Raw genomic sequence first — 25,822 nt, 5'->3', positions numbered from 1 at the left:
CACTCCATGAGACTCCCCAGGGGCTGGGATACTTGGCATCAGGAGCATTTGCTGAGGTCAGTCAGGCTGAGCTGCGGTCAGAAGTACTGTGTTGCGAGGGAGTTGTCTGTCTGGTTAATTCCTGACGTATCACAGGGATGGACAGCTCTCACTGCATCTCTTGGGAAGAAAGCAGAGGTGTGTCCTTCTTTTTTAGAAAACGTGTTATAATTCGAGAAGGAGAATCAGAAAAATCAGAGCTGGAAAAGCCATGCCAGTGCCCATCTAGTCCATTCCCAAGGCAGGATTGTGTCTTACTTTCTCTCTTCCAGGCCCTTCACTTTTACATGTCTTGAATGATGGGTTTTCACTACTGCCCTTGGGAGACCATTCTACTGCCCAGCAGACTCATGTGCCTTGTACCAGTGTGCAGACACTTGTAAACATTAATGCTCACACTGGCCATCTTCTGTTAGAGCGTCATCACCGACTTTATCATTCAGAGAAAGAGGAAGGATGGTGGGTGGTTAAGGTATTGTAGTGGGGCCAGGAGACCTGGATAGAAAGGCTCTAAACCAAACAACTGGAAACGCGTGTCAGATTTTCTGAGTGAATGGTAAAGTCTGTTCCCTCTCCTGCGCACCGGCCTTACTCCAGAAGGTCAGTACCCCAGTGCTTCATGAATCCAGAACTTTCACAGCATCCCCTTCCGGTGACCCTTTGTGCCAAAACCGTCTCCAAGATCACCTTTGCGGATGCTGATTTTTCTGCCTTTTCCAGGGATCTAAAATCTTCCTTTTCTTTTTGTCACATTCTCCTAACTTCCTTCATCCATCCCATCCAGGATTTCAACAGGGCGTGGCCACCTGGCTGCCCTTGGGAAACTAACTGAAGTCTTTTCACCCCATGCTTTGTGCTTCTGTGCCCATCCCAGTCTTCATGCACAAAGAAGATTGCAGCACACTGCCTGCCTTGGCTCCTGTAATAGCTACCCTTGCACGAGTTGAGGCTTCTCATTTGCGCAGCCCTGTTAGTCCTGGCACTCTGCGCTCACTCAGCTCACCTGTTTGCAGTAACTGCGTATGTCCGTGTGGGGCTGGTTTTTATTATCCTACTCGGAGCAGTCCTCAGCCATGCCAGTCCTGGGTTATTAGTTAGTTTTAGCAATCGATGTTATTGATGCAGTGCTAGCCGGAGGAAGCCACTGGAGGGCTATTCTTCCAACTCATTACATTTAGAGCTGAACTGTCCCCTTTTATATAAATCCTGACACATCAAGGTAAAATATGCCACTTTCTGTGGTGCTCCAGCCTAGACTCCGAGAGGGGCTGGCTCTGCCCCATGCCAAGTTGTACGTGCATGACTAAATATTTGGGGTGGGGGGACTGAGTCCAGTATAAAGGCGACACGGCTCTGCGTGGCATGGATGAGGGGAGGGCCTGGAGTAAACACTGATACATGCTAGAGACAGATTGGAAAATCAGTTTGAATAGACTGGTGGTTTTCACCCAACAACGGTGAAGCCACCTCCTTTCTGCTGCCTCCCTCTCCGTGGCTGGGAAGCCTCCTGGGGATATTATTGTCATTGGTGACTCAGGCAACTTCCCTCTCCCTCTGGAACAAATTCAGCAGAGCAAGTCTCCCTGTGTGAACCTGGTGAGAGCCACTCATGCACCAGCATCCAGGGCCTCGGAGCCTGAAAGGAGCCACGGCAGCTCAGGGATAGAAGCCTAGTGAGGTGGGCGAGGGTTGATGTGGCAGAAGCAGGCTGGGATTAGCTCTGCTGGCATTCTCAGCAGTGCCCTCCTTGCTCTCAGGCGCCCCAGCCCCAGAAGAGCCCAGCCCGCAACCCCCCACCTTTCGCAGGTGATATTCAGAACCATCTCTGTGATGCGCCAGTGACAGCAAAGCCAAACAGTGGGTCCTGATAGTCACTGGTATTTGCTTCTTCCATGGCCACTGCTTGGCACTGTTGCTGCAAAGCTGTCCCCTTCGAGCTGCCCTTGGAGCTCAGTCGGAGTTCAGCTCCTGGAATGTGATGGGCAGTGGTTAGCAGTGTGCCGGGCTCTGCCAATGCATTGCTGGGTTCAGGTTATTATCTGTAGCGTCTTAAATCTCAGGGGTTGTCCCTCACCACTTGCTCTATCACTGGGGGAGCTTTGGGTTGGTCTCCAGGGCTGACCCAACAGGGCATGGACTGGTGTCTTCATTAGCTAGACCCCAACTGTGACATTTGCTCATGCCAATGAGCCGTCATAGCCCACATGTCGCTGCTTTAGGTTGGCACTGCTTCCATGCTCTCCTTGCTGGTGGGTCTCCTGCTTGAGCCCTCCCAGCTCTTTGTCCACTCCCTGTCTGTCATTCGGTATTGTCACTCATGCCCTGGTGCCATGGTTACAGTCCCCCTCCTCCTCAGGGCATTGTCTCAGCTGCCTGTTCTTTAACTCTGGTTTTGGCCAATCTCTTTGATTAACGCTTTGAGAAGAGCAGGAGACGCTGGTGCTGAAATGAAATGCAAACTCCACACTTCCTTCCAGCACAGCTCCCCTGCCCTAGCCCCCTCACTCGATAGAAACCTAATCCCAGGGAGGAGGGATCGATGCTAATCCAGTTCCTCCCCTCACTGCACAGTTCCAGAGGCATATTGGAAATATTGCTATTCAGGGAGATCCTCCCTGGAGAAATGTCACTTATCCATACACACACATACCCGCATCCCAATGCAACTAGCCTCCTGCAAATGCATTCTGTGCCACGGAGCCCAGGCCACATCTGACACTGCATGACCAGGCATGAGAGGGAGCAAGAAATAGCTGCTGTCCATTGGCCTATATGTAATGTAAGTTGGGAAACTGTGCACCCAGGATGTGGTCCTGAGTCCTGCACTAAAATAAGGAGTGACTCTGGGGAATGGTTTCAGAGTAGCAGCCTTGTTAGTCTGTATCCACAAAAAGAAAAGGAGGACTTGTGGCACCTTAGAGACTAACCAATTTATTCATAGATACTAAGGTCAGAAGGGACCATTATGATCATCTAGTCTGAGCTCCTGCACAACGCAGGCCACAGAATCTCACCCACCCACTCCTGTAACAAACCTCTAACCTATGTCTGTGCTACTGAAGTCCTCAAATCGTGGTTTAAAGACTTCAAGGAGCAGAGAATCCTCCAGCAAGTGACCCGTGCCCCATGCTACAGAGGAAGGCGAAAAACCTCCAGGGCCTCTTCCAATCTGTCCTGGAGGAAAATTCCTTCCCGACCCCAAATATGGCGATGGGCTAAACCCTGAGCATATTCACCAAGATTCACCAGCCAGATACTACAGAAAATTCTTTCCTGGGTAACTCAGATCCCATCCCATCACAGGCCATTAGGCCTATTTACCATGAATATTTAAAGATCAATTTATTTGAGCATAAGCTTTCATGAGCTACAGCTCACTTCAGTCCCAGCCTATGCAAGTCAGGGTTATCCTAGGAAACTAAATTGGAGCGCTGGATGATGTTATATAGAGCTCATTTTCCTCAGTTTGGGTATCAAGGATCTCTGGGTTTCCACCCCAGGTTGGGGAAGGGTTCAGGGAATGGAGAAGCCGCTCATGTGCACATCCCCTCAGACCTGCTGTAGTGTGTCTCTCCATAGATGAACACACAGAGACTTCCCCATGGAACTGAGAAGGTAACGGTTCTTCAGAGGCAAGGAGAGAGGTGTTGCATTTTCAGCTAAGCAAACCAAACGTTGCGAGGCAGTGGCTCAGACTGGCTGAAGAGTGCTGTTCAATTCACTTTTGTAGTTTTTCATTTCAAGATGAAATTAAGCTACAGAAAGGGAAAAAAACAAACCTTTTTTTAAAGTAATGCATCAGCAAATCCCTTGGGGGGAAAACATTTCTACATGGAAGTTTTCTTGCACTTCAGTTATCCTCCATGTTTCAGGTCCCCTGCACTTTCAAAATTCTCGCCCCTGGCCAATTCCCTATTTTTTACTGTTGTTTCCAATCAGACTTATAGAAGACTTGTATTTATGATAAAAGCCCTCCCATTTCCCTGCTCCCCCCATCACGTTCTGTGTCAGTTATAGGCTGAAAGTCCCCTTTTAATACCAGCTCAGGGAACAAATGAGAAGAGGAAGAAAACACTATGGCCTTGCTCTCTCATGGACTGCTCCAGTGCAGGGTGGAAATCTCAGGGCAGGGCTGGGGAGTGAGCACAGGATAGTAGTTCTGTTGCCTTCTTGCAAGTCACAGATGTGGAAAGCTCTGAGCGATTCCTTGGGGGGTCGGGGGGGGCGTGCAGCATGCGTGCTTCAGAAAGTGCTGACTTCTCTCTCCCTGCAAAGCCAGTCGTCCTGAGCATCACGAATCCAACTGCCCAGGGCTTGGAGAAAAACTAGCACTAATACAATGTTAGAGACCTTTAAAAATAAGCTGAGCGAGATGTTCTGTACACAATAATGCCATGGCTTTAAAATCCAGTTCCTGGGACTTTCCTGGGAGAATCTGCTCTGTGACCTGCTAGGATTTCCCATCTCTAGTGGCTTCATTTTCCCATTTCTAGCTCTGCATGGCATGAGCTCTCAGACCTTCAAGCTGTCACTGGGTCAGGGCTAAATATTGCTATCCTCTGCCTTTGTCCATGTTATCTTGTGGGGAGCTCCCATGTTTTGGAAGGAAAGAAGGAACTGTGTCTGTAGCTGATTACTTTTTAGGTTTGTTTGCAATGGGTTTGTTTTAGTGGTGGCTGTTTGAATCTGTTCCGGGGCTGAAATCTTGGGGTAAGTCCCAGGGTAGGGAGAAGCATGTGTATGATGGATGGATGGGCAGAGTGAAGGGAAGACTGTCAAAGGGTGTGAAAAATGCAGTTTCTCACAGGATTCTGCACCCTGTCCCATAGGGATGTATGGCGTGTACCTAGCACACTTCCTGCCTAGGGCGAGGCGGGGTACAGTACAGTACATGCTGTGGGAACAGGCCTGCTCTGGAAAGGAGGGGGCTCCCTGACTTACTGTAGAAATGCTTTTCAGGACTGACTACTCAGAGTCTGTGATCAGGCCCATTCTGCAGGGGCCACTTTCTACTTCTTGGAAAGGCTACTGTAGAAGCTGTAAGTGGAGATATAGGTTATGCAGACACAGCCATCACGGAGGAGCCTCTGCTCAGTGTCCCTTTCATTGCAGCAGTATATTGCATGCTTACTAGTGGGGCCTGGTGCTACTGTGTGCTCTGAACCAAAGGGGAAACAGTGTGACATGTGCGCTTGCTGTGGGTCACTGTACATGAGACCAGAGTTTGTAGGATTCCATCCTATTGGGGTGCATCCGAGGGGTCCATGTATGTCCAGCACGTGGCACTCATGCTTTAGAAGTTCTTGTCTGTTTGCTGTCCTGCCTGCTCCAAGGCAGAGAGCAGGAATGGGCACGGCCTTGGCCAGTGCTAATAAGGGTGGGCCCTAGAGCCCCATGGGAACACTGGAGCCCTTTGGGCTTTATGTTTTCACAGATGGTTGGAAAGAGAGAGCGAGCGGAAAGGCGCTTCCACAGGCCAAGAAAAAGAATCGCTCCCTCATCCCACAACGGCTTCCTCCTCTCTCTCACCCCTCCCAGACTATTGGGGGTTTCAGAGGCGCTGGAAGGTCACTTTGAATGAGGGGCAGAGGCACACAGTGACCCCTGAATGTACAAAGCATCGTATTAAGCATGGGGAGTGGGAGAGTCAGAAACTGGGAGGAAGTCAGGATATCGGGAGAAGGGGGAGTTGTGGTGTCTTGGATAGGAGGGGGAGCGGGTGGGTGCTCTGGGGAGCGAGGGGAGCCACTCAGCTACTGAGACTCGGCCTGATTGCCCCGATTCCTCCCTGATCCTTGGCCTGATCCTGGGTGCCACAGCAACTGCCCCAGCACTTCCTGCCCTGTCTCGCCACCACCCCCAGCCACTACAGAGCCTCGCCCAGCCTGAGTGTGCAGATCAACTCGCTGAAGAATGACGCTCAGGGATGGAAACGTTGATCAGCTTCCAAGTATTCCACTGCTCCTTCCCCACCTGGTTTGCTGCCCCTAGTGGGTTTACACCACTAGTCAGTGGAGGTCACAGAATGCCACCTGGTTCAGTGATCTTTCATCCATTTTCAGTCAAAGGCAGGTGAGAGCACCCGTTCTCCTTTCTGGGGGTCTGTTCTGCACCCCTCTAGTGCAGACCCCTGAATAGAGAGCGGGATAGAGAGTCACACATCTGTGTGTGACTCCCCAGGCTGTGGGTGCAGAGCATGTAGGGAGAGGTTATTGTGCTGAGTTTACATGAGATTCTAGGGGTGCAAGCTGTGCCCATCGACGGTTGCTGAGCAAAGTTTGCTCCCCCTTACCCATGCGGGCTTGACAAAGTGAGTGTTAGGCTTTCTGGAGTAGCAGCCAATTTCTGGCTTGTCCTCACCACTGTGTTGCTCTGGGCTCCTCCCACATCCCCAACCCCTTTTGCACAGTAGGTTTTGTCTCATCCTAACTCACTTGCTGTCATGTTCCTTCCTCCCCCTACTTGGTAAGCGACCGAGTCAGTGGGTTGGTGTTGGCAGACCCCTTGAAATGGAATCATCCCATTTGGTCATGTCCCATCAGGTTCTTACTAAAGAGGTTGAGCTGCAGGTTAATTTATGGTGTACAAGGGAGATGAGGCTGGGAATAATGTCTGCCCTTTAAATAAGTCATGAAGCAGGATCCCAACAGCACAATTAGAACCCTCGGTTAATGATTATTTATGGCGCCAGGAATGGTTATTTAACCTGACTATATTAAATATTAAACCAAATTGTAATATTTATAACTGTATTTACAACAAAATGGAACAGCCAGGTTGTAGAGGCAGGGGCCCAACTGCACAATATCTGGGAATGGCAGCCCAAGCCCAGGTGAGACAAGTTGGCATGCAGGCAAAGGAGAGGGAGAGAACATATGGAAACGGCTGGTGAGATGGAAAGAGAAGTGGGAAGCACGTCTTAGATGAGCAGAAGAAAGGGACATTTGTTGTGTTTTCCACCCACGCACCAGTGTCATCCTTTTATGATCTGTTTTGTCCAAAGAATTGTCTGCCATGATCACGAATGGGAGAGGTTCTCCCTGCCCACCAACGAGTGGAGTAAAGAATCTGCAGTAGAGGCAAGTGCCAGGAGAGAGAATAGGGAGCAGACCCCCCGGGACACAGTGGAGCTCTTTGCTAGGAGTTTGATCAGACCCCGCTAGTTTCTAGCAGCTCAGGAGGAGTTTCTAGCCCCAGACAGCTGTCTGTCTGTGCTACCAAGGCTGCAAACTGATGGCAGATGCTTTTGAGAGTGGGCTTAGTGATAGAGCAGGCAAGCCTATCTAAGCACTCGCCTCTTACTCCCAGCACTCTGGGCTTTTCCTAGCAGAATTGCACACCATGGATAGCACTGTGGGCGTCATGGGAGCCGAGCTCGTGTAGCTCCAATTCCCAGAGTGCTGACCCCACAGACCCAGGAGTGGTTCGGTGGTCCCTTGACTCGTAGCAAGCACGGCCGAATGCATTTCTCATTTCCAGTCTGCGCTCTCAGTGGATTAGCAATTTACCCCTGCTGTCCTTTGTGATGGATGCCCAGGATCTGAGTTTATAAACAGCCTCTTCAGTGTGCCAGAGCCCCAAGGGGTCTCACTCTTCCTTGAGGGCTGGCCATGCGACCACAACCCCTCTGAGACTGAGTCTCTGGGCTCCTGCTCTCCTGTTTCACGCTTTGAGCTCTGCCCAGTGGATCCAGCTGAGCTAGACTTCTGTTCAGAAACTTCTTGCCCTCTTCAGAAATCCATGCACATCACCAGGAATTTGCAGTAGCATCAGCCAGCCTCTTTCCAAACAGAGTGGGAACTGGAACAGAGCATTGGGAAGTCCTTAGGTTAGCACAGAAAATTAAAGGTTAAGTCATGATCCATGCTGGCCAAGCTGTGGCTCCCTGAGCTATGCTGTTGATGGAACCATGTTGGTTTCCCCTCTCTGTCTCTGTTCCTTTTTCTTTCAGTCCCAGATGAGCCCTCTTGTCTCTCCAAAGGCCAGCTCTTATCCTACCTCCTGTCACCTTCGTCTGTTGTCCTCCTGCAGACTCATGCTGAGTTCACGTTTCATCTGTTGGACTTTCCCTGGATAGGTGTCAGTTCCATCCTTGGATCTTCCATTGATATGGCCTGACCTTTAATGACTCAGTGTTGTTGTAGCCAAGTCGGTCCCAGGATATGAGAGGGACAAGGTGGGGGAGGTCATATCTTTTATGGGACCAACTCCTGTTGGTGAGAGAGAGAAGCAGTCGAGCCACACAGAGCTCTTCTCTAGGTCTGGGAAAAGTCCTCAGGGTGTCACTGCTAAATACAAGACTTGTACAGATTGTTTAGCATAAGTAGCTAACACATATTTCAAGGGACCATTCAAGGTGAAGTGAATGGCTCCTTGAAATATGTGTTAACTTCTTATGATTATTTCCTTCCCCCCCCCCTTGTCTCTGTAATGACACATTGCTTCCACCCAGACAGTTGTAACACACACACCTCATGTCTCCAGCTCTGCTCAAAGAGCAGGTTTTAACCCTTTTGCACCCACTCCGGAGCATCCTTAGTCAAATATGTCACTGCCATGCGTCTCATTCATAAAAATACCACAGAAAACGCCCACTGTCCCATTCCTGTTCTCCCAAGGCTGCCAGTGCCTTTGCCTGCCTGTGTTTGTGCTTGTGTCCCAGCGAGGGGGGAGGACTTTGCAGAGCAGGGAGGAGGAAATCTCGCTCCTTGGACGCTTTACAAGAGAATAGATAAAACCCTGGATTCCTGCAAAAGGGCTGACTGACTGCAATCTACGCTCTGGCTCCCATCACAGCAGCTCAGGGGAGATGGGCAGCGGAATCAGCTGTGCTAGCAGGAGTCCCAATTGAGTAAAATACCCAATTGAATTGATTTCACTTACAGTTGGAAAGTCTATTGGCAAAGCAAACTGTGTTATCAGCCTGAAATGAGCTGAAAGACGGGCTCCTCCAGAGAACACATCGGGGGCTGCACTCCTGCGTGCTAGGCTGTGTTAACCAGTCACACTTCCCCCAGCACACACTCATAAGAACGGCCACACTGGGTCAGACCAAAGGTCCATCTAGCCCAGAATCCTGTCTGCTGACAGAAAAGGAGTACTAGTGGCACCTTACAGACGAACCAATTTATTTGACAGTGGCCAATGCCAGGTGCCCCAGAGGAAATGAACAGAACAGGGAATCATCGAGTGATCCATCCCCCGTCACCCATTCCCAGCTTCTGGCAAACAGAGGCTAGGGACACCAGCCCTGTGCTGGGCCTTGTGTCATCAGAATAAAAAAGCGAAATGAGCTGTTTGTGCATCCTGCTCTTATACGGATGTTGCTCCAGGGGCTGTGGATCCCAGCCACCCTTCCATGGTCTCCAGCCCCCTGTAGGGTGAGAGGAGAGGGAATTCTGGGCTAAGGGCTGTTTTCCTCTCCCCCAGTTTGCCTTCCTTCTCTGGCCTTGCCCTCCAGAGCCCCACGTCTCCCTCTTCCCTCCCTCTTAGACCTGTAGCCCACACTGGCACTTCAAGCATTGTGCAGCTGGGGTGCTCAAGAGAGACTCCCAGAGCCCTGGGGCTTAATGTGGCCTCTGTACACTGCCAGAAAGGTTAAACAAGGCCTAGGAATAAAACTGCTCTGCTTTGCGCAGCAGGGTCCTGCTCTGTGCTCCGTTCCTGCAGGGAAGACTGGTCCCAGGCATGGGGAACACAGCCCTTACCTGCATTTCAAAATTGCCTAGCACAGCCCAGACTGGGCCAGTACTGAGGCCCCCAGCGCCATTCCAAACCCATGCCACTCCTCTGCAGCCTGTGTTCATCTGCCTGGCCTCAGCCAGCCCTGATGTGATGTCTCACACTGCACTGTGCCCCAGCCAGCCTGAAATTACTCGGGCCCACGTGGCAAAGGCTGGCTTCCAGGACCTGATGGTGATGGGAGTGTAATCACAATAGGAAGAGAGTGACCACGGTGAGTGGAAATCTGCCCCTTGGAGCTGTGTTTGCAGATGGGCAGAGGAGAATGTGCTGAGGCCAGTGATGTGGGAGAGCTCCTGAGGAGTTAGGGGCAGCTCAATGAGTGCCTGACAAAGCGCAAGACCAGCTCTGTAATTAGAGGATGAATAATTAAAACTACATTGGAAACATCCACCTTGAGCTTGGCACTGTGCCATGTACGCAGGGGAGCCAGGCAAGAGACTTGGGGCAGGGACTTCTCAGGGTGGGGGGGGTTGCTCTCCTGGCTCTTCAGTGTTTCCCTGTTCTCTGCACATGTCCAGGGTTCGGAAGTGGCATGCTGGCGTGAGAACATAGAGATGTCTGTGAAATAACCCACAGTGGAAGATAACATGTGTGAGCCAGGGCAAATTCTGCAGTAGCTGCGCAGCGGGCTTTGAGAGGTAACCACAGGCTCCCTGACACGTCTGGTACCAAGGGTGACAGTGGGCATGTCTGCACAGCGAATGGGAGGTGCGCTTCCTAGCATGGGGAGACAGACTCATGCTAGCTCTGCTCGAGCCAGCCTGCTAAAAATAGCAGTCTGGACATTGAGGCATGGGCGGTGGCTTGGACTACCCACCTGCACTGGACCCAGGAGCTCAGGCAGCCTTGGACGTGGGCCGCTGCCACAGCATCCACACTGCTAGTTTTAGTGCACTAGCTTGAGCAGAGGTACTGGGAATCCCACCTCCCAGCTGCAGTGCAGTCCCCTCAGGGCAAGACTGCTGGTCTAGACAGACCATCAGCACTGTCACCACTGTGGCATCTGGCCTTGGTCAGGGCAGCACTCCCCATAGCTAGTGCCTGAGCAGCTGCACTGAGGGGACTTTCACACACATCTCAGTGGGAAATGGAGACCCTGACATGGCTTCGGGCAACTGACTCATCTCTGAATTTGGCTAAGTGTGGTATCAGGCAGTGGCTTCCCCTGTGTCTCCAGGAGGGAATCAGTGCTAGCTCTTGTCACCCCCCTCCATTTTATGTCCCAGTTGCTCATTATCTGGCAGAGGAAAGAATCAATTAGCTCTTGAGCTTGAGTTCCATGACACGTCATCAAGAAATAAAGTGACAATCCCTCTGTGCTGCAGGTACTTTAATTCCAGTATTACTGAGATAACCTGCCCTGGGGCAGCCCACAGGAGCCCTGGAGCCAAACCGCCTGGACAGACCCAGACCCTCCCTCGCCCTTCCACAGGAGAGGGTGTGCTTCCAAAGAGGAATCCTGCACTCCCTCTCCTGTCCCAGAGATACAGGCCAGCTGGGCAGCAGAGCACTGATGGAGGCCTCAGGGCTAGTTGCCTCTATTAGGTTACAGGGAGATTGTCGTGTCTGATAGACCCCAGCTCAGGTGAGCCAAATGCATGAAAAGGAAACAGGGAATTGCCAAACCTGCTGGTGCAAAAACTTGACTTGAGCTCCCCCTCTATTCACTGGCTGGGTGATACATTGGGGCCCAATTTATTACTGAGACCAATAGCTGGTTTTTCCAGTCGTTTGTTGTGGGGCTGGAAGAGGAACAACCTGACTTCTGTACAGGCCTGAGTCAGTCCTAGACGTGGGTGCGAGGAGCGGGCTCTCTGCACCATGAAGTTTGATGTGGCAACAGATGCTGATTCTCCAGGGGTTAATAAGTGGACAGTGCACTTAAAGGACCAGATCTAGCAGGGGATTTTCAAAGCACCTCCATGCTTTCAGAGCACAAGCCCCAGTGAGAGTCAAGGGTTAGGTTTCCAGTGCGGTTTGTGCTCGTAAGGCACTTGGGTGCTTTGAAAACCCACCGCTTGTTCTCAGCAAAGTCAGGGCTTGCTCCCTGCCATGGAGCTGGCCCCGGATAGGGCACTGTTTAAAATTATGAGGAAAACAGTGTGTCAGGGTAGAATAAGCCTCCGTCCAATGCACTAACACAGCCCAGAGGCTATGCAAGGGGCAAATGGTTCAGGCAGTGGGGTACAGCTGGTAAGTGAAAAGTAATGCCCAGTGGCAAAGCTCTGAAGAAACGTTGCCTGGAGGCTTCGTGGGTAGATCTGCCTGGAGGCGTCTGCCTGCCCAACCCGCACCAGCCATGGAGGAGGCAGAGGATAGACAAGACTAGGGAAACTCCCCTGGGAGATCACATTGCACTATGGTGCATCCCAATCTACAGCAGCGTGCCCAGGGCTGATCTCTCTTGAGAAATCCAGCAGAGAAGGGCAAAGAAGGTGGTGAGGACTCCAGGCAGGATTTAAACCAAAGCTAGGGGAAATAGACCAAATTCCTTCCTGGTGTAACTGCACTGAGGGCTCCCAGCCCCAGATCCACAGGGGAGTGCAGCACATGCTCCAACTCCAGGCCAGGGAAATTGGGATGATATAGAACATCTCCCCAGTGCAATAAAAGAGAGGAAAGGCTCAGACCATGAAATCTGACCAGCACTTGTGTCCCATAGAACACCAGGGAAAAGGGCCGTTTTGAAATTAAAGGACAGCACATTTCCAATCAATAAAAGAACATGGAGCTTTATGTAACATATGGGCAGCCTGTGGGATTCTCTGCTGCCAAGGGCAGGGGAGACCAGTACTGTGGCTGCATTTCTCAAAGAGTTCAATACCATTGTGACCACTAATGATATTTGCAGGTATGCAATTTAAATAAAGACGGGGCTAATCAAATCTCAGGCTATGGGCCATAGGGCTTTCAGGAAGGCGTCAGGAAGGAACGTTCTGTCCCTGGGGCAGCATCACATCATTGGCCAGGTGTGTTATTGAGGGGTTTCTCCTCTCTGTGAAACAGGGGAGGCTTCCAGGCTAGGTGGTCATGGGTCTGAGTTGGGCCTCACAGTTGCATGCCGCTGGGTCTTTTCTCTCTGGTAGAATTTAGCTTGTTTAGAGCACGAAGAGCTTCTGTGCTGCTGGTTCTAGCGATTGCAAGGGATAATGAGTAAAAAAAATCCCCCCGCACTCCCAGAAACAGCGTGAGTGGAGGTTCCACAGCCTCCTGCCGATGAAATGATGATTAAGGGGTCTCACCCTATAAGCAGACAGCCATGTTGACCTTATTTAGGATTCTAATCAGTTTGCCCCCTGCATGATTAATTGAGATGCTTTGCATTGATTTTCCGTGAGACAGGAGCAGCTAAGGTGGGATTCGCAGAGACGCCTGCAGAGAGATCCCCAGGTTTGTCTGTGGAGCTGGGAGAGCTGAGCCAGACTGAATCTTGCTGCCAAGGAGAGGAATAGTTCCTCTCTGCTGCCTGCGTAGCCAGTTGCTTGAGGTTACTATGATGGCTTTGCTTCCATGCTTCATCTCACCCCTGTGTTTGCAGAATGCTGGGTGCTAGATAAAAATCCAGTGGGGTGGAGAGCCCAGCTAGTCACCAAGGCATGTGCAGCGAGGGCTAGCACACTATGAACAGCAGTGCAAGCACCCAAAATACCGTAGGGCCAGAAGAAACTGGCACAAGGTCTCTTGTGGTGGCTTAACATACCACCCCTCCCCCAATGGTGCCATGTACTCCTAGCCTAAGAGAACACGGGGTGGCGAGTGCTAGGGCAGTGAACTCAGGCTGAGGCTCGCGAGCCTCCAGTGGCTCTTTAATGTGTCTCCTGCGGCTCTTTGCAGCCCATGATATTAAAACACTGTGTGGTTTCCTTATTAACCAATCAGGAGGCTTTTACTATGTTATTAACCAATTGTAATTGATAAAATAATAATGCTTGGTCAGTCACTTTGCTGTGAGAATAATATATGTAATATAAAATCTAACTAGTTCCCTGGCGTGCTGTTTAAATAGGACTACACTGCTCTACGGTAAATGAAGCAATGAATTCACACTCCTGTGGCTCTTCTGGGTAATGTGGTTTTCTAGTTTGGCTCCTGAATCACTGAGGTCTGAGTATCACTGAGCTAGGGGAAGACATGGAGCTAACTCGTGGCCATTGGCAGGGCTCTGTGTTGGGAGCAGTGGGGAGCCATGCTATCCTAGCAGGTGTGCTGGGGGCTGTTGGTCTCAGGGATGAACAGTGCCTCCCAGAACTGATAGAGGGTACAGCATACGCTCCCCTGTGGGCATGGGAGTGAAGGCTGGGGCTATGGCCTCGCCTTCCCACCCGTTCTAGGAAGGCTGGCAGTAGTAGCCCGCAACAGTCTACGTGCACCTGCATGTGGGTCAGTCATATGACACGTGACAGACCACCACAGCCTGCACTAGACAGCCTCTGTACCTTGGGGGCCAGAATATAGACATGGCAGCATGCAGCACCCGTGGATGCAAGGGTGTTTGATGGCCGAGTGCAAGTGCTCAGGCAGCATGATGTGTGCTGCCCTCTGCCTAGCCCCTTCACCTGCAGGAGGCGGCATCCACAGATTGTGGTGGATTTTGACTGCATTCAGTGGGTCTTGCACAAACACGCCCATCAGATTCGGCTCCCTGCATACTGGAGAACTTGCGGGCAGGCCAGCTCGCTCCATTTTTCCTGGTCCTCTGTCCATGCTGCTCCCTAGGAGAGGGCTTCCTGGGACTGCCCTCCTCTCCCTCACACAACCCCCCAAGTCCTAGGAGGCATGTGTCTCTGTCAGAGCTTTCTAGAGATTGCGGGATATTCATGTGACCCTCACAGGAGTGGGACAGCTGTGGCTGTGCAGAACCCCACAGAGCTCTCAGGGTTTGCTACTTGGTATCCCTCCTTCTCTGCTGATAGCTATAGAGGACAAGTTGTGTGCTGGGAGAGCCCTTCAGTTTCCTTTTCCCCCGGCAAAGCTAAAGAAAAGCCTCTTGTGTTGAAGGGTCTAATGACGTGGCCTTCTCCCCTCTGTCCCCGGTAGTTGGCCAGCGGCACTGCTGCAGCCAGGTACCTCTCCCATCCTGAGGAAAATGGGACTCCAGGAGGGTCTCTGGCTGAGTCCCTTAGAGAGCCAGCTCGCACAGAGGGTCCTCTGGTGGGCTTGCTCCAAAAGCAGCCAAGCTTTCGAAGGGGCTGAAGAAGTGTGTCCATCCAAAGAACGATGTTTCCCCTCCCCGCGCTTCATCCCTTCAGTGCGGAAGAGATTCACCTGCTCTCCCGCTGCTGGGATCCGTCTCTCTCTCCTGGCTGGTCGTCACAGCTGCTTTTCTGGTATCCGTGCCCTCAGAGCAGGATGGTCAGGCTGGAAGCTCTTGCTGTTTTTTCCCCTTTCTGTCTTCCTTTCCTGGCATGAACCATTCCCTGCTCTGAGTTCAGGTGGATCCAGAGTTCCTCCAGGACCAGGGCAGCCCCCTTGCTACCTCTCAAGCAGTCGCACTCCTTGGTAGCAGTGAGTCTGTGGCACTCGAGAGGTCACACACGCAGGTGATCCAGCAAGTCACCTTTGCAGGAGTCTTTATGTTCTCTCCCAAGTCGCACCAAGCAGGGTGTCTCCGAGGTCGTTTCTGGCCTGGACAGGGAACAACTGAGGATCCACAGCAGATCCTTTAAAAAGGGAAATGGGCAGGATTTTAAAAACATCTATTTCTAATTATTTTTGCTGAAAATTTGGGACTAGGCAGATGTTAAATGAATTGGGCAAATACTAGGAAAATAAAGAGCAGTTGGAAAGGGTTCAAACAACTAGAGCTTATAAAAAGGGCTGAGTCAGACCCCTCCAACCACCTAGTGGCTGCATTCCCCAATTGCTGTCCCCAAGCCTGCCTGTCACGTCCCTCCTGTTCGTTGCGCCTGCACACCTGTTGAGTCCTGGCTTTACTGGACTGAGAGTTCCTTGGGCCAGGGACTCTGTTGTTCTGTTTGTGCAGTGCCCAGTCAGTATCAGTGGAAAGGGCACTATCCGCTCACTTCAGGGCACCTGTGTTCGGATCACAGCTCAAGCCTCCTGCATGTATGTCCTGGAACTGCCACAGAGGCATAATTGATAGCTCAAGAGACCAGGGTGCATCCCCAGAGATAGGAAGGGAGGTGTGGCCCAATACGGAAATATAAGAGGGGTCGTTGTGGCTCAGGATTGAGGGCCATCACCAAAGCTGTCTGGGCCCCAGGACTGGAATAGCAGGCAGGCTGCAGGTCAGGATTGAAATGCCTCCCAGGCAAGGCCGTCCCTACCCATACGCAAAGTACGCAGCTGCATAGGGCCCCAGGAAATTTGGGGCACGAAATTTCCTGGTGCCCTGCTCAGCTGCATGCTGCTCCATCCCCTGCTTCGGCTCTTCCCCGTGGCCCCCGCCCCTGCTCCGCCCCAGCCCCACCTTTCTCTACACAAGTCTGGAGCTGTGAAAAGCCAGCCTGGCTATGCCATAGCAAAATGCCCTCAGCTCCTCCCTCTCATGTTGATCTGTGCTGCATCTGTGCTCCAGGCAGAGTCCATGTCACCCTCTCTCTCCACCCTGGAGCAAAGGCTGGCCGAGCTGTTCGCAGCCTACTGGCTCTGCTCAGGCCACTAGCATAGCTGCAAAGTGTCCAGCATGCTCCTCAGCTGATAGTCACAGAATCTCAAGCTGCTTGTTCAGCTGCTCCAGAGCACTGGGCATGGAAGGCTGTCTCTTGGAATATGAATGGGAGACTTCATGGCCAATGGGAGTTTGGGCCATGCTAGTGAGCGATAAGGCCCCGGGGAAGGGCTGTCCAAGGGGCCTTATACACCGTTTCCAGAATGTCTTCCCTGTGCCAGAGTGGAGCACTGGAAAGGGTTTGGAAGCAAATTGCTGAGCAGGTGAGTCACCCTGGACCGGTCCTGGTGGACTTGGAACATTTTCTCTTTTTATGGCCTGCCATTTGGTCCAGCAAGCGAAAAGGAAAAGGGCTTGGTGGCCACGCTCTCACTCAGGAAGCCTTTAAGCATCACTGCTGAGAGTTACTAGCTCCTTTTTGGAAACATCCCCAAGGTCTGGGATGAAGCACCTTCCCGCCCTGTGCGCCTCTGCCTGTGAAAGTTGTTAGTTAACCAGCATCCCTGCCCGCCAGCTCCCCAACTCCCCTGTGACATGTGGAAGCAGACAAGCTCGGGGCTGTGCACCCATCAAATCTCAGCAGGACTTGGGTGGAGACCTCTGGCTGCTGCAGGCTGTGGTGCTGGCGGGTTGGTAATGGGCCCATCTCCCTCTGACTTGGTCCTGAACTCGTTTGTCACTCTAGTGCTAGGGCAGGGGTGGGCAAACTTTTTGACCCGAGGGCCACATCTGGGAATAGAAATTGTATGGTGGGCCATAAATGCTCACAGAATAGGGGTTGGAGTTCAGGAGGGGGTGAGGGCTCTGGTTGCGGATGCAGGCTCTGGGGTGGGGCCAGAAATGAGGAGTTCAGGGTGTGGGAGGGGGGTGCGGTGTGGGGGTGAGGGCTCCGGCTGGGGGTGCGGGCTCTGGGGTGGGGCTGGGGATGAGGGGGTTGGCGTGGAGGAGGGTGCTCTGGGCTGGGATTGAGGGGTTCGGAGGGCAGGAGGGGGATCAGGGCCGGGGCAGGGGGTTGGGGCACGGGGAGAGGCTCAGAGGTGCAGGCTCTGGGTGGCACTTACCTCAAGTGGCTCCCATAGGCAGCGGCATGTCCTTTCTCCAGCTCCTATGCGGTGGTGTGGCCAGGAGGCTTTGCACGTTGCCCCGTCTGCAGGCACCGCCCCTGCAGCTCCCATTGGCTGTGGTTCCCGGCCAATGGGAGCTGCAGGGGCAGTGCTTGGGGCGGGGGCAACGTGCAGAGAAGAGGCCTCTGGCTGCCCCTAGACCCTGCTCCCCGGCTACAGTGCCGGAGCAGGGGAAACCCCAGAGCCCACTCCCCAGTGCGAGCTCGAGGGCCAGATTAAAACGGCTGTCAGGCCGGATTTGGCCCACGGGCCGTAGTTTGCCCACCCCTGTGCTAGGGGATGCTCTGCTGCTGCTGGTGTCATTTTTTTGAATGAGGTCAAAACCAAAGTAGTGACCATCTGTGGTCATTAAAGATCCCGCGGTGCTTTTCACAAGGGGCAGGGATTTTAAACCCCTGGTCCTGACCAGAGTACAATCTGGCTGCATATGTTCTTTCTACAAATCCAGCTGCAGTGCCAGCTGAGCATGGGATTCTTCACTTCGGGCTCTTCTAGCTCCTCGCTTAGTGCAGTGAGCTATTAGTCCTGTCAGCCAGCTGCCGCATCCCACACAGGAGAGGTAGCTGCATTCTGCTGTCAGTGCAGAGACCCCTGCAGGTATTCTCTTGTTTTGAGGGGGCAGACTGTTTTGCCTTCCATTAAATGATGTAAAATGCAGCCAGTGCCGCATCAGTGAGAACTGGTGATAAGACAAAAGGCACAGCATGGTGTGGTCCTTTTAACAAAAGGCGTGATAGAACTCCGAGCTCTTTTTATTATTCCGGCCAATGCAGCGGCAAAGGGCTAGGGAAGAAGTCCCATGCTGTAGCTCAGGTTATCACAGCAAGTTTGGTTTCTCTTTCACTGGATTCCTGTCTGGTGCCCCATCCGCTCTGCTAATTATACACAGACCTAGTCCTGGCCTGGGTCCCAGTTAACTTACAGCAGTCCGTTCCCATGGCACCTGACTGGACCTCTTGCCAGTCTTTTCTGGTGCAGAGTTTATCTTCTGGCCCTCAGTCATTTGCACAGGATATACTTTGGGCATCTGCAAATTCCTGTTGGAGATCCCTGTATTCTCTGTTCTGAATCTCCGTCTGCTTGTGCATTGTACGGAGTATTCTGAAGCAGATTCACACAGCAAATCCAATGGCTCTGCCTTCCCTCATGTAATGTACTGTAGTTCTCTCAGGCACTCCCAGGTGCCTGGCTGTGTTGTGTAGCACTTACGATCCGCATCCGTTCCCAGATGGTCGTTTGATGCACTCCCGTTGATAGGTATTTCTTGGTGCGGTGTTTCTACCATGTTAGCATGTCCTTTGGTGCTCATCGTTTCTCCGAGATGTGATGATGCATTCCTGGGTGGGGTGGGGCATGTGCAAGGTGTTGTATAAGCATGTGGCATAACACATTCCTTGATTGACGGAGCTGGTTACTTAGGCTTCCTTTGTTCTTGTTTATGGCTGATATTTCTCTTTCTTCGAAGGGAGAAAGATGACACACTATCTTCCGCCTAAAACCTTTCCCCTTTCTCCAGCAGCACTTCTGCCATTTACATTAAGGGCTATAACGGGTTGGAGTAAATGGAGCAGGTTTGCAATTAGTTTTCAAAGTACTTATCTCATTAAAGTAAATGAATTATTGATTTAGTGACACTCATGCTTTTAGTGAGCGGCACGGTGCCATCACCACTCTGTTCCCTGGCTCACAGAAGCAATGGCCGGCTCAAGCAAACTTGCTTTGTATGTGGTTTTTACATTTTTTAAATATTTCCTGCTTGTTTGGGGGGTTTGTAATTAAAGTGGCTCCAAGTTAGAAATGAGAGCCCCATTTATGGGAATGCAGGCCTGGGGTGCCCGAGGGGGTGTCCCTCCTGCACAACAGGACAGAGCTACGACACGAAGCCGTAGGTCTGGGCAGCACAGATGGCTGAGGGGTGACCGGGCTGTGGGGAGAGCTCTGCACTGCCTTATGGGAGATGCTGGGTTGAGAAACAAGGTCAGGAGCACTCCTTTCACAGTCCTCTGGCATGTCGGGGAGCAGACTCCCCTAGGAATGATGGGGATTGGATGACTGCAGTGCTGGGCGGTACCTTCTGCCAGCTGATTCCTGGAGTGCCAGCAGTGATGGCAGAGCTGCTGCCCTCTGAAAGATGAGTTTCCAAGGAGGAAACAGACTACATGCTGGCATGAGTCACTGATGTTGCCTTAATGCCTGGCAGGACGGGAGAGGAGATGGCTAGGACTCTGCTAGCTCTATATAGTGCTCTAACCTGGACAGTCAGGGTCTAGGGTCAAGCCCCTGGTCTCATTGGCTCAAGGTATGGTGTTTGGCCAGTTACCACCACCCCACCCTGCTTCCCCATCTCACCTGTGTGGGGGCAGGGAAGATGGGGTCACCAACCTGGTGTCCGCTGCTGAAACTGTCAGCTCTGAGGGAAAAGCATGGCTGCGGGCGTGTGAGGCGCTAAACCAGCCTTGCTAAGCCAAGTGCTTATGGCTGAATCGCACACCCCCCCGCCCCCCTGCAACTAACTCATCTCTTTCCTACTTCTTTGTACAGAGATTTAACCTCTGCCAGGAGATAAAATATCCCATGAATGGGAACCACCTTTCTCCCCTCTTCCGTTCTGTTCCAAACAGAACTGAGGGTGTCACCTCTGGGAAGAGGCAAAGAAGGCAGGACTGCCTTTGGTACTCTCTGGGCAGGGCCCATGATGGTGCCCTGACCAGGGTGGGGTCTTAGAGTTGCTGTAATAAACAATTCGAAGACACAGTCCAAGCCCAGCTCCAAGGGCAGAGAGCATTGCTTTGGTGTGATGTTGGAACGTCAGGTCTATGAACTAGGGTGGATAGCGACATGTGCACTCAATGTCAGTTTCACATCATTATTGACCCTGCGGTACAAGCGGATCCCACACCAATTTCCTAACCTGTTTCACAGACGGTGCATTTGGCAATCCCATCTTCCACCGCCGAAGTGCAGCCACTTCCAAGGGGAAAGGCAGCAGCGGCTTAAAAGCCCATAGCAGCGCTACACAGCATCTTAGGACAAGCAGTGAAGGCTGCAGTAACCGCCTGGAATGCCAGGGAGACTGTAGGTAGCAGGACGCATAGCAGTTACGCGAGTTGGAATTTAGTTGGGACACTGGATTTAACATCCACAACTCTTGAGTTTGAATGCTGTAGGCTTTATAGCTGATCTGATAGATGGCGCCTTAAGCACCTCACTATGCCCTGGCACCAGGCTGGGACCTGGGCTCTGTAAGGACTATTAAGGAAGAGCATTACGTGTTGAGTCCACATTTCCTGCCCCACCCTGGAGTTCCTTAGGGGGCATCCCATCCAAATAGGGACCTGGCCCTTCTTACTTTGTGAGCTCTGATATGGTCCTGGCTAGCGAGGCTACAGCTGAAGGCCCCTCTGTGGGGATGGCCAGAGCAGTGGCCATTTTCCAAGCAGATTGTGTAGGGACACTCCTGGGGGCATTCGGCACCAAAAAATTACAAATTCGGCAAGTTTTGTTTGTCAAAATAACACTACATAATCATGCCAGTTTCAATTATTTTGGTAATTTATTTCAAAATACCTGTCAGCTAGTACGTCTGTAACAATACAAAGACACACACACAAATTCCTCCAGTAGTAGAGAGTTGAAGAAACCCCTATGACAACCCAGCTCCTGTTTCTCTGCCCCTTTCCCCTCCCCCCTCCCAAGTCCAGCCAGAGGGCCAGGCACCCACAACACTTCCCCCCCACAGAGCCCAGCTGTGCCCCACCCCCAGCCCAGATACCCACACCCCTTCCCCAAGAGCCCAGCTGTGGCCCACCAGCCCAGACACCTGCCTCCCTCCCCCGCAGAGCCCAGGGATGCAGAGGGAGAAACAGCTGGATGCTGGGTCCCAGGCTTGCAGGGAGTTTCTATCTGCTTCCTTGGAGTGTGCTGGGAACTGCAGCTGCCAGGATCCCTCTGGTTCCCTCCCTCCCCGCAGCAGTGTCTTCTGTGTGGGAGCTGGGCTCTGCCAGGTCCAGTGGCCCCTAGTGGCGGCCAGCAGCAGTGCAGCCTATTTCTGTGGGGGAAAGGAAATTCTGTGCGAACGTTAATTTCTGCAAAATTCTGCGTCGTGCAGTGGCACAGAATTCCCCCAGGAATAGTAAGGAGCTCTGAGCAGTGGGAGGGATGAACAAACTTGGGGCTTCTTGAGGCACTTGTGGGGTTTGTCCCAAGCTTGGCTGGGATTTATGGGAGGCACAGGCTGAACTTTCTCATTAAGCAGTGCAAGTCAGGGACTTGGGGAGGCCTGCTGATGGGTTCTGAATAGAGGCCTTCACCATGATCCTCGGGGAACAAGCCTAGGGTAAAGCAGCTTGCACTTCTGCCTTTCTAGGACTGATACTCAGAAAGGGAAATCCTGGTGCAGGGCACTCAGTAAACCCTGACTCATCTTGCTAGGCCCTCTGGCAAGGACGAGTCTCCCTGTTTGGAAGCAGGGAAGGTGGGAATCTCAATGCCTGTGGGTGAAGGAAACAGGTGAGCTCTCTCCCCCTGGCAGCCTTCTGCTTTCTCACACACCTTGGGCAGTGCCATTCTGCCAGCTCAGCTGAAGCAAAGGCCTGCCCGCTCCTCTGCCAGCACCCTGTACTTGCTGAGCCTCTGCCACCTTGATTAGCTGCTGGGAATGTGGCTTTTTTATCTTTCTTTGTTTAAAAAGAAAACCCTTCTCATTTAATTAAAAGTGTTGACATTGTGCCTGGCCATCCCGCCCGCCAGAGAACGCAGTTATAAATTAAACATTAAAACTTTAATGGCCCATAAAGAAATATTCGCCACTGCTTATATATATAGAGGATATAAATAGAGAGGTTTGCTGCGGGTAGGGTCAAGTTATTATTTTTCCTTAGCCAGATAATCTTTGCTAATGAATTTAATTAAAAGCAAAATTAATTTAGGATTTTGGGGCGGGGGGGTGGCTTTAAAACATCACTTAGCACGCTGCTGGTAAATTTCCCAGCAAGGCTGAATGGGAGCCTTCCCCCAGTGAGGAGCCAGCAGGGTCGCCCCATTCTACCGCGGGGGAGGTTCCACCTCTGTCAGGCTGCACACATGTTGGGCAGTCCTAGGGAGATGCCCAGAGAGCTCCCATCTGCCTTCCCCCTGCATGGAGCTCGGAGGGTAGTTTCCATGGCTCTGCCGGGGGGAGCTGTTTTAACCAGTGTCACCAGGACTGACTCTTCTGAGTTCATAATGAGCAGCTCGCTATTTCTGAGCCTCCCAAGGATCGTTTCATGTCCAGGTAAAGGCCCAAAGCAAGCTCCTATCACCCCGTAGCACCTGGACAGGCAGCCCAAGCTGGCGCTAATGCAGCTGCTCAAAACTAGCTGTCTCCCTCCTCAATTGCATAAACCTCCATGGTTCTTTTTGTCCCCCTGGGACTCTCAGGATCCATTGCGGCTTGCAGAAGCCCATTCACCCCTGCCCTGAGCACATCCCCTGTACACACTGCTTCCCAGAGCATGCCTGGGGTGAGATCTCCTGGGCACCTCTGCAAGGGAGTGGGGTTGGAGTGTGCCCTGAGGTGGGCAGCCCAAAACCTCTCTGCTGCAGCCTGGCATCTTCCATCACTGGCTGTTATTTCAGGGGAGTGAAAGCAGAGACTCCCCTTCTCCCAAAGAGAGTGGAGAACCCGACTGGGTGGGAAGTGGGGAAGTGCCACACTGCTGGAAGTCTGGCTGTGCCTGTCACCTTTAATTGCCTCCCTGCAGCAGATTGAGGGGGCCCATTTACATTGGTACTAAGCACAGAGAGCAGCTCTTGGGCAGCAGCCTTTGAACTGCAAAGCAGCACTCGCATCTCCTGCGGGCCGCTCTTTGCCCGGAGTTAATGCTGTGCCTTGGCCTTCCTGCTCCTGCCCCAGCAGATGCTGCAGTGGTGGCAGGTCACAGTCTCTCAGGCTGACCCAGTTCCCCAGTGAGTTGCCTGCCCGTCCACTGTTTCCTGAGCGCCGTGGCCTCAGGTCTAGTTGTGAGGGGTTCTGAGCAGGCGCAGACTCAGCTGGCTTCTTCCTTGACTGAGACTTGTTTGGGAAATGAGATTTTACCCATCACTGCACTTCCCACAGGAGAACAAGCAGCTTTCAGTGATACATCTTCAAACACACTATCTGAGTGCCCAGCGAATCCAAGCCCCAGCTCTCAGGATGATGGCCACGGACTGGAGGTTTCTCTTCACCCCTGTTCCAGTGGTCTCCGGTGACCAGTTTACTGGTGAAACTGGGCACAGCCTGCAGGAGGTGTCTGTGAGCTCAAAGAAGCAGGAAGGCGTTTGGAGGAGCAGAGTGAGAATGGGCTGGATCAGGAGGTCAGTGGGAGCTTTGAGATTTCAGTGACACAGCAGCTCGAGGGGGCTCAACAGGCAAGTCCCTTGCGTGAGGCCCTGCAGAGTAGGGGATTATCTTGTCTCCACTGGGAATTACAGTTTCTGGAAAACATGCTTTGCCCACGTGGCTTTCCTGAGTTTGTCATGTTACTGGCGGGCCAGGCTGGGGAAGAGGAAGCCGTTTCAGGCTGGTGAATGTGTCTGGCTGGGTTAGAGCTATCCGGAGGGTTTTTATCCTAAGAGTGCTAATGGAAGTCCTCCCCAGCCTAATGAGCTGTGTTCCTCCATGAATCTGATTCATTGAGGCAGGAATTACCATAATTGATTATCCTGCTGCGCGCTGAAAGCCCTGTTTGCTAACAGAAGTGCCTGGGAATCACTTCCATTCCTCCAGCACAACAGGGGAGCCCTCCACATGCTCCGTACAGGGCGTATGCACAATCGCAGCAGCATCGGTGGGGCCAAAGTTCTCGCGTGGATGTAAGTAGTCATCCCTGGGGCAGCACGAAGTCCTGCAGTGATCCCAGTGTAAGCAAGCACAGTGTTTCAGCCCTTGGCTCTGCATGTGTAACTCACTGGCCAGTGTCATGTGGCACCCTCTGTACCCAACTCATAGAGGATGGGAGTCTCCTATGGTCACTGGCTAGTGAACTTGGATCCTTTCTCAAGCCATGGTTTCTGCTCTGCAGGTCGCCAGTTCAGTCCTCGATGTTCAACAAGGTGGCAGCTGTCAGGCATGCACCCACCTGAATCCAGTTCCTTTCTCCTCTGGCCTCCTCTCCCTGCTCACAGCCCTTCCCCTCTCTGTAGCTTGAAGTGCCATGTGGCTGATCTTGTGATTGTATTGCCAGTCTCACAATGTAGGTATTCTTCTCAAAGCTCCCGCTTCTGGATTCAGCTGTTTATGTGAGAACTGCAGCTTTGGTTTTCTAGCAAGCTGCAAAATGTGACCCCTAAGGGCTCAAAAGCCAGAAGGCACAGAAAGACCCCAACTTTTTTATTTTTAAAATCTCATGATTTGGGTGGGGATGGGACTGAGGGGCATTGGCAGAGCTGTGTTGGGACCCAGTACAGAGCAGTGGAGAGGCAGGGGGTGCTGTGGGTCCAGGCTGAGGGGCATTGGCAGAGCTGTGTTGGGACCCAGTATGGGGTATGGTAGACTGGTGTGGAGAAAGTAAATAAGGAAGTGTTATTTACTCCTTCTCATAACACAAGAACTAGGGGTCACCACATGAAAGTAACAGGCAGCAGGTTTAAAACAAACAAAAGGAAGTATTTCTTCATACAACACACAGTCAACCTGTGGAACTCCTTGCCAGAGGATGTTGTGAGGGCCAAGACCATAACAGGGTTCAAAAAAGAACTAGATAAATTCAAGGAGGATAGGTCCATCAATGGCTGTTAGCCAGGAAGGGCAGGGATGGTGTCCCTAGCCTCTGTTTGCCAGAAGCTGGGAATGGGCAATGGGGGATGGATCACTTGATGATTCCCTGTTCTGTTCATTCCCTTTGGGGCACCTGGCATTGGCCACTGTCAGAAGATGGGATACTGGCTAATGGACCATTGTCTGACCCAGTAGGGCCATTCTTATGCACATCTTTTAACTTTTAAAACAGCAGACAGTACTATACAGAACTAGTATGGGAAGAGACAGGGCTGCGGGTGGAGACTGATGTGCACTTGCAGAGCTATGGGAAGGCCAGAATAGAGCATGGTAGATGCAGGTGCTGCAAGTCAGGATTGAGGTGTATTGGTAGCATAGGTTGGGGGCCCTGGACTCACAGACCATGCTGGAAGTGCGTTGACACATGGGAGACGTGCAGCACCAACCTGCATCATGTCTGGCTCCGCATAGTCCTTTCACCTCTTCGCTGCTTGAGTGCGAAAATCCACCAAAAACTAGATCTAGAAGATGCTGCTTCTGGTAGTG

General features: G+C 52.1%; 1 protein-coding gene across 9 annotated transcripts in view; it reads left to right on the top strand.

Moving 5' to 3' along the window:
• The window catches only part of RBFOX3 (RNA binding fox-1 homolog 3), a 352,823-nt gene that overhangs the window by 238,833 nt on the left and 88,168 nt on the right, over positions 1–25,822 (top strand). The gene's annotated exons all lie outside the window — the stretch shown is intronic.

Source organism: Chelonia mydas, chromosome 14 (assembly GCF_015237465.2).
Source record: "Chelonia mydas isolate rCheMyd1 chromosome 14, rCheMyd1.pri.v2, whole genome shotgun sequence".
NCBI lineage: Eukaryota > Metazoa > Chordata > Testudines > Cheloniidae > Chelonia > Chelonia mydas.
The sequence above is the reverse complement of the archived record's forward strand: the minus strand, read 5'-3'. Positions and strand labels throughout refer to the sequence as shown.